Source organism: Gnatocerus cornutus, unplaced genomic scaffold, assembly GCF_029298725.1.
Source record: "Gnatocerus cornutus isolate USDA-ARS CGAHR unplaced genomic scaffold, icGnaCorn1.1 ctg00000034.1, whole genome shotgun sequence".
NCBI classification, from domain to species: Eukaryota; Metazoa; Arthropoda; class Insecta; order Coleoptera; family Tenebrionidae; genus Gnatocerus; species Gnatocerus cornutus.
Genome location: NW_028275383.1, coordinates 2,384,759 through 2,393,098, shown reverse-complemented (window position 1 = coordinate 2,393,098; position 8,340 = coordinate 2,384,759).

The window sequence follows — 8,340 nt, the reverse complement described above, 5'->3', positions numbered from 1 at the left end:
TCGTTGTTATGCGTCGAAATATGCGGTTTTCTGTAAGAATTTTGATGATTTCGTGCAGAATTCTGCTGTTTTCTTGCAATTCAGCCGTAGAATCTTGGTAAAAAGTGATGATTTTAAAGATTTCGTGCTCTTCTTTGCGAATTCAAGCCAGAAAACAACGAAAATCGTCGAGAAATTGTCGTTTTGCATCGAAATATGCGGTTTTCTGTAAGAATTTTGATGATTTCGTGCAGAATTCTGTTGTTTTCTTGCAATTCAGCCGTAGAATCTTGGTAAAAAGTGATGATTTTGTAGATTTCGTGCTCTTCTTTGCGAATTCAAGCCAGAAAACAACGAAAATCGGCGAGAAATCGTCGTTTTGCATCGAAATATGCGGTTTTCTCTAAGAATTTTGACGATTTCGTGCAGAATTCTGCTGTTTACTTGCAATTCAGCCGTTGAATCTTGGTAAAAAGTCATGATTTTGTAGATTTCGTGCTCTTCTTTGCGAATTCAAGATAGAAAACAACGAAAATCGGCGAGAAATCGTCGTTTTGCATCGAAATATGCGGTTTTCTGTAAGAATTTTGATGATTTCGAGCAGAATTCTGCTGTTTTCTTGCAATTCAGCCGTTGAATCTTGGTAAAAAGTCATGATTTTGTACATTTCGTGCTCTTCTTTGCGAATTCAAGCGAGAAAACAACGAAAATCAGCGAGAAATCGTCGTTTTGCATCGAAATATGCGGTTTTCTCTAAGAATTTTGATGATTTCGTGCAGAATTCTGCTGTTTTCTTGCAATTCAGCCGTTGAATCTTGGTAAAAAGTCATGATTTTGTAGATTTCGTGCTCTTCTTTGCAAATTCATGCCAGAAAACAACGAAAATCGGCGAGAAATCGTCGTTTTGCATCGAAATATGCGGTTTTCTGTAATAATTTTGATGATTTCGAGCAGAATTCTGCTGTTTTCTTGCAATTCAGCCGTTGAATCTTGGTAAAAGGTCATGATTTTGTACATTTCGTGCTCTTCTTTGCGAATTCAAGCGAGAAAACAACAAAAATCAGCGAGAAATCGTCGTTTTGCATCGAAATATGCGGTTTTCTCTAAGAATTTTGATGATTTCGTGCAGAATTCTGCTGTTTTCTTGCAATTCAGCCGTTGAATCTTGGAAAAAAGTCATGATCTTGTAGATTTCGTGCTCTTCTTTGCAAATTCATGCCAGAAAACAACGAAAATCGGCGAGAAATCGTCGTTTTGCATCGAAAAATGCGGTTTTCTGTAAGAATTTTGATGATTTCGTGCAGAATTCTGCTGTTTTCTTGCAATTCAGCCGTTGAATCTTGGTAAAAAGTGATGATTTTGTAGATTTCGTGCTCTTCTTTGCGAATTCAAGCCAGAAAACAACGAAAATCGGCGAGAAATCGTTGTTTTGCATCGAAATATGCGGTTTTCTGTAAGAATTTTGATGATTTCGTGCAGAATTCTGCTGTTTTCTTGCAATTCAGCCGTTGAATCTTGGTAAAAAGTTATGATTTTGTAGATTTCGTGCTCTTCTTTGCGAATTCAAGCCAGAAAACAACGAAAATCGGCGAGAAATCGTCGTTTTGCATCGAAATATGCGGTTTTCTCTAAGAATTTTGACGATTTCGTGCAGAATTCTGCTGTTTACTTGCAATTCAGCCGTTGAATCTTGGTAAAAAGTCATGATTTTGTAGATTTCGTGCTCTTCTTTGCGAATTCAAGATAGAAAACAACGAAAATCGGCGAGAAATCGTCGTTTTGCATCGAAATATGCGGTTTTCTGTAAGAATTTTGAAGATTTCGAGCAGAATTCTGCTGTTTTCTTGCAATTCAGCCGTTGAATCTTGGTAAAAAGTCATGATTTTGTACATTTCGTGCTCTTCTTTGCGAATTCAAGCGAGAAAACAACGAAAATCAGCGAGAAATCGTCGTTTTGCATCGAAATATGCGGTTTTCTCTAAGAATTTTGATGATTTCGTGCAGAATTCTGCTGTTTTCTTGCAATTCAGCCGTTGAATCTTGGTAAAAAATCATGATTTTCTAAATTTCGTGCTCTTCTTTGCAAATTCATGCCAGAAAACAACGAAAATCGGCGAGAAATCGTCGTTTTGCATCGAAATATGCGGTTTTCTGTAAGAATTTTAATGATTTCGTGCAGAATTCTGCTGTTTTCTTGCAATTCAGCCGTTGAATCTTGGTAAAAAGTCATGATTTTGTATATTTCGTGTTCTTCTTTGCGAATTCAAGCGAGAAAACAACGAAAATCGGCGAGAAATCGATGTTTTGCATCGAAATATGCGGTTTTCTGTAAGAATTTTGATGATTTCGTGCAGAATTCTACTGTTTTCTTGCAATTCAGCCGTTGAATCTTGGTAAAAAGTTATGATTTTGTAAATTTCGTGCTCTTCTTTGCGAATTCAAGATAGAAAACAACGAAAATCAGCGAGAAATCGTCGTTTTGCATCGAAATATGCGGTTTTCTCTAAGAATTTTGATGATTTCGTGCAGAATTCTGCTGTTTTCTTGCAATTCAGCCGTTGAATCTTGGTAAAAAGTCATGATTTTGTAGATTTCGTGCTCTTCTTTGCAAATTCATGCCAGAAAACAACGAAAATCGGCGAGAAATCGTCGTTTTGCATCGAAATATGCGGTTTTCTGTAATAATTTTGATGATTTCGAGCAGAATTCTGCTGTTTTCTTGCAATTCAGCCGTTGAATCTTGGTAAAAGGTCATGATTTTGTAGATTTCGTGCTCTTCTTTGCAAATTCATGCCAGAAAACAACGAAAATCGGCGAGAAATCGTCGTTTTGCATCGAAAAATGCGGTTTTCTGTAAGAATTTTGATGATTTCGTGCAGAATTCTGCTGTTTTCTTGCAATTCAGCCGTTGAATCTTGGTAAAAAGTGATGATTTTGTAGATTTCGTGCTCTTCTTTGCGAATTCAAGCCAGAAAACAACGAAAATCGGCGAGAAATCGTCGTTTTGCATCGAAATATGTGGTTTTCTCTAAGAATTTTGACGATTTCGTGCAGAATTCTGCTGTTTACTTGCAATTCAGCAGTTGAATCTTGGTAAAAAGTCATGATTTTGTAGATTTCGTGCTCTTCTTTGCGAATTCAAGATAGAAAACAACGAAAATCAGCGAGAAATCGTCGTTTTGCATCGAAATATGCGGTTTTCTCTAAGAATTTTGATGATTTCGTGCAGAATTCTGCTGTTTTCTTGCAATTCAGCTGTTGAATCTTGGTAAAAAGTCATGATTTTGTAGATTTCGTGCTCTTCTTTGCAAATTCATGCCCGAAAACAACGAAAATCGGCGAGAAATCGTCGTTTTGCATCGAAATATGCGGTTTTCTGTAAGAATTTTGATGATTTCGAGCAGAATTCTGCTGTTTTCTTGCAATTCAGCCGTTGAATCTTGGTAAAAAGTCATGATTTTGTACATTTCGTGCTCTTCTTTGCGAATTCAAGCGAGGAAAACAACGAAAATCAGCGAGAAATCGTCGTTTTGCATCGAAATATGCGGTTTTCTCTAAGAATTTTGATGATTTCGTGCAGAATTCTGCTGTTTTCTTGCAATTCAGCCGTTGAATCTTGGTAAAAAGTTATGATTTTGTAGATTTCGTGCTCTTCTTCGCGAATTCAAGCCAGAAAACAACGAAAATCGGCGAGAAATCGTCGTTTTGCATCGAAATATGCGGTTTTCTCTAAGAATTTTGACGATTTCGTGCAGAATTCTGCTGTTTACTTGCAATTCAGCCGTTGAATCTTGGTAAAAAGTCATGATTTTGTAGATTTCGTGCTCTTCTTTGCGAATTCAAGATAGAAAACAACGAAAATCAGCGAGAAATCGTCGTTTTGCATCGAAATATGCGGTTTTCTCTAAGAATTTTGATGATTTCGTGCAGAATTCTGCTGTTTTCTTGCAATTCAGCTGTTGAATCTTGGTAAAAAGTCATGATTTTGTAGATTTCGTGCTCTTCTTTGCAAATTCATGCCAGAAAACAACGAAAATCGGCGAGAAATCGTCGTTTTGCATCGAAATACGCGGTTTTCTGTAAGAATTTTGATGATTTCGAGCAGAATTCTGCTGTTTTCTTGCAATTCAGCCGTTGAATCTTGGTAAAAAGTCATGATTTTGTACATTTCGTGCTCTTCTTTGCGAATTCAAGCGAGGAAAACAACGAAAATCAGCGAGAAATCGTCGTTTTGCATCGAAATATGCGGTTTTCTCTAAGAATTTTGATGATTTCGTGCAGAATTCTGCTGTTTTCTTGCAATTCAGCCGTTGAATCTTGGTAAAAAGTCATGATTTTGTAGATTTCGTGCTCTTCTTTGCAAATTCATGCCAGAAAACAACGAAAATCGGCGAGAAATCGTCGTTTTGCATCGAAATATGCGGTTTTCTGTAAGAATTTTGATGATTTCGAGCAGAATTCTGCTGTTTTCTTGCAATTCAGCCGTTGAATCTTGGTAAAAAGTCATGATTTTGTACATTTCGTGCTCTTCTTTGCGAATTCAAGCGAGAAAACAACGAAAATCAGCGAGAAATCGTCGTTTTGCATCGAAATATGCGGTTTTCTCTAAGAATTTTGATGATTTCGTGCAGAATTCTGCTGTTTTCTTGCAATTCAGCCGTTGAATCTTGGTAAAAAGTCATGATTTTGTAGATTTCGTGCTCTTCTTTGCGAATTCAAGCGAGAAAACAACGAAAATCGGCGAGAAATCGTTGTTTTGCATCGAAATATGCGGTTTTCTGTAAGAATTTTGATGATTTCGTGCAGAATTCTGCTGTTTTCTTGCAATTCAGCCGTTGAATCTAGGTAAAAAGTCATGATTTTGTAGATTTCGTGCTCTTCTTGGCGAATTCAAGATAGAAAACAACGAAAATCGGCGAGAAATCGTTGTTTTGCATCGAAATATGCAGTTTTCTCTAAGAATTTTGACCATTTCGGGCAGAATTCTGCTGTTTTCTTGCAATTCAGCCGTTGAATCTTGGTAAAAAGTCATGATTTTGTAGATTTCGTGCTCTTCTTTGCGAATTCAAGCCAGAAAACAACGAAAATCGGCGAGAAATCGTCGTTTTGCATCGAAATATGCGGTTTTCTGTAAGAATTTTGATGATTTCGTGCAGAATTCTGCTGTTCAGCCGTAGACTCTTGGTAAAAAGTGATGATTTTGTAGATTTCGTGCTTTTCTTTGCGAATTCAAGCCAGAAAACAACGAAAATCGGCGAGAAATCGTTGTTTTGCACCGAAATATGCGGTTTTCTGTAAGAATTTTGATGATTTCGTGCAGAATTCTGCTGTTTTCTTGCAATTCAGCGGTTGAATCTTGGTAAAAAGTCATGATTTTGTAGATTTCGTGCTCTTCTTTACGAATTCAAGCCAGAAAACATCGAAAATCGGTGAGAAATCGTCGATTTGCATCGAAAAATGCGGTTTTCTGTAAGAATTTTGATGATTTCGTGCAGAATTCTGCTGTTTTCTTGCAATTCAGCCGTTGAATCTTGGTAAAAAGTGATGATTTTGTAGATTTCGTGCTTTTCTTTGCGAATTCAAGCCAGAAAACAACGAAAATCGGCGAGAAATCGTTGTTTTGCATCGAAATATGCGGTTTTCTGTAAGAATTTTGATGATTTCGTGCTGAATTCTGCTGTTTTCTTGCAATTCAGCCGTTGAATCTTGGTAAAAAGTTATGATTTTGTAGATTTCGTGCTCTTCTTTGCGAATTCAAGCCAGAAAACAAAGAAAATCGGCGAGAAATCGTCGTTTTGCATCGAAATATGCGGTTTTCTCTAAGAATTTTGACGATTTCGTGCAGAATTCTGCTGTTTACTTGCAATTCAGCCGTTGAATCTTGGTAAAAAGTCATGATTTTGTAGATTTCGTGCTCTTCTTTGCGAATTCAAGATAGAAAACAACGAAAATCAGCGAGAAATCGTCGTTTTGCATCGAAATATGCGGTTTTCTCTAAGAATTTTGATGATTTCGTGCAGAATTCTGCTGTTTTCTTGCAATTCAGCCGTTGAATCTTGGTAAATAGTCATGATTTTGTAGATTTCGTGCTCTTCTTTGCAAATTCATGCCAGAAAACAACGAAAATCGGCGAGAAATCGTCGTTTTGCATCGAAATATGCGGTTTTCTGTAAGAATTTTGATGATTTCGTGCAGAATTCTGCTGTTCAGCCGTAGACTCTTGGTAAAAAGTGATGATTTTGTAGATTTCGTGCTCTTCTTTGCGAATTCAAGCCAGAAAACAACGAAAATCGGCGAGAAATCGTTGTTTTGCACCGAAATATGCGGTTTTCTGTAAGAATTTTGATGATTTCGTGCAGAATTCTGCTGTTTTCTTGCAATTCAGCGGTTGAATCTTGGTAAAAAGTCATGATTTTGTACATTTCGTGCTCTTCTTTGCGAATTCAAGCGAGAAAACAACGAAAATCAGCGAGAAATCGTCGTTTTGCATCGAAATATGCGGTTTTCTCTAAGAATTTTGATGATTTCGTGCAGAATTCTGCTGTTTTCTTGCAATTCAGCCGTTGAATCTTGGTAAAAAGTCATGATTTTGTAGATTTCGTGCTCTTCTTTGCGAATTCAAGCGAGAAAACAACGAAAATCGGCGAGAAATCGTTGTTTTGCATCGAAATATGCGGTTTTCTGTAAGAATTTTGATGATTTCGTGCAGAATTCTGCTGTTTTCTTGCAATTCAGCCGTTGAATCTAGGTAAAAAGTCATGATTTTGTAGATTTCGTGCTCTTCTTGGCGAATTCAAGATAGAAAACAACGAAAATCGGCGAGAAATCGTTGTTTTGCATCGAAATATGCAGTTTTCTCTAAGAATTTTGACCATTTCGGGCAGAATTCTGCTGTTTTCTTGCAATTCAGCCGTTGAATCTTGGTAAAAAGTCATGATTTTGTAGATTTCGTGCTCTTCTTTGCGAATTCAAGCCAGAAAACAACGAAAATCGGCGAGAAATCGTCGTTTTGCATCGAAATATGCGGTTTTCTGTAAGAATTTTGATGATTTCGTGCAGAATTCTGCTGTTCAGCCGTAGACTCTTGGTAAAAAGTGATGATTTTGTAGATTTCGTGCTTTTCTTTGCGAATTCAAGCCAGAAAACAACGAAAATCGGCGAGAAATCGTTGTTTTGCACCGAAATATGCGGTTTTCTGTAAGAATTTTGATGATTTCGTGCAGAATTCTGCTGTTTTCTTGCAATTCAGCGGTTGAATCTTGGTAAAAAGTCATGATTTTGTAGATTTCGTGCTCTTCTTTACGAATTCAAGCCAGAAAACATCGAAAATCGGTGAGAAATCGTCGATTTGCATCGAAAAATGCGGTTTTCTGTAAGAATTTTGATGATTTCGTGCAGAATTCTGCTGTTTTCTTGCAATTCAGCCGTTGAATCTTGGTAAAAAGTGATGATTTTGTAGATTTCGTGCTTTTCTTTGCGAATTCAAGCCAGAAAACAACGAAAATCGGCGAGAAATCGTTGTTTTGCATCGAAATATGCGGTTTTCTGTAAGAATTTTGATGATTTCGTGCAGAATTCTGCTGTTTTCTTGCAATTCAGCCGTTGAATCTTGGTAAAAAGTTATGATTTTGTAGATTTCGTGCTCTTCTTTGCGAATTCAAGCCAGAAAACAAAGAAAATCGGCGAGAAATCGTCGTTTTGCATCGAAATATGCGGTTTTCTCTAAGAATTTTGACGATTTCGTGCAGAATTCTGCTGTTTACTTGCAATTCAGCCGTTGAATCTTGGTAAAAAGTCATGATTTTGTAGATTTCGTGCTCTTCTTTGCGAATTCAAGATAGAAAACAACGAAAATCAGCGAGAAATCGTCGTTTTGCATCGAAATATGCGGTTTTCTCTAAGAATTTTGATGATTTCGTGCAGAATTCTGCTGTTTTCTTGCAATTCAGCCGTTGAATCTTGGTAAATAGTCATGATTTTGTAGATTTCGTGCTCTTCTTTGCAAATTCATGCCAGAAAACAACGAAAATCGGCGAGAAATCGTCGTTTTGCATCGAAATATGCGGTTTTCTGTAAGAATTTTGATGATTTCGTGCAGAATTCTGCTGTTCAGCCGTAGACTCTTGGTAAAAAGTGATGATTTTGTAGATTTCGTGCTTTTCTTTGCGAATTCAAGCCAGAAAACAACGAAAATCGGCGAGAAATCGTTGTTTTGCACCGAAATATGCGGTTTTCTGTAAGAATTTTGATGATTTCGTGCAGAATTCTGCTGTTTTCTTGCAATTCAGCGGTTGAATCTTGGTAAAAAGTCATGATTTTGTAGATTTCGTGCTCTTCTTTACGAATTCAAGCCAGAAAACA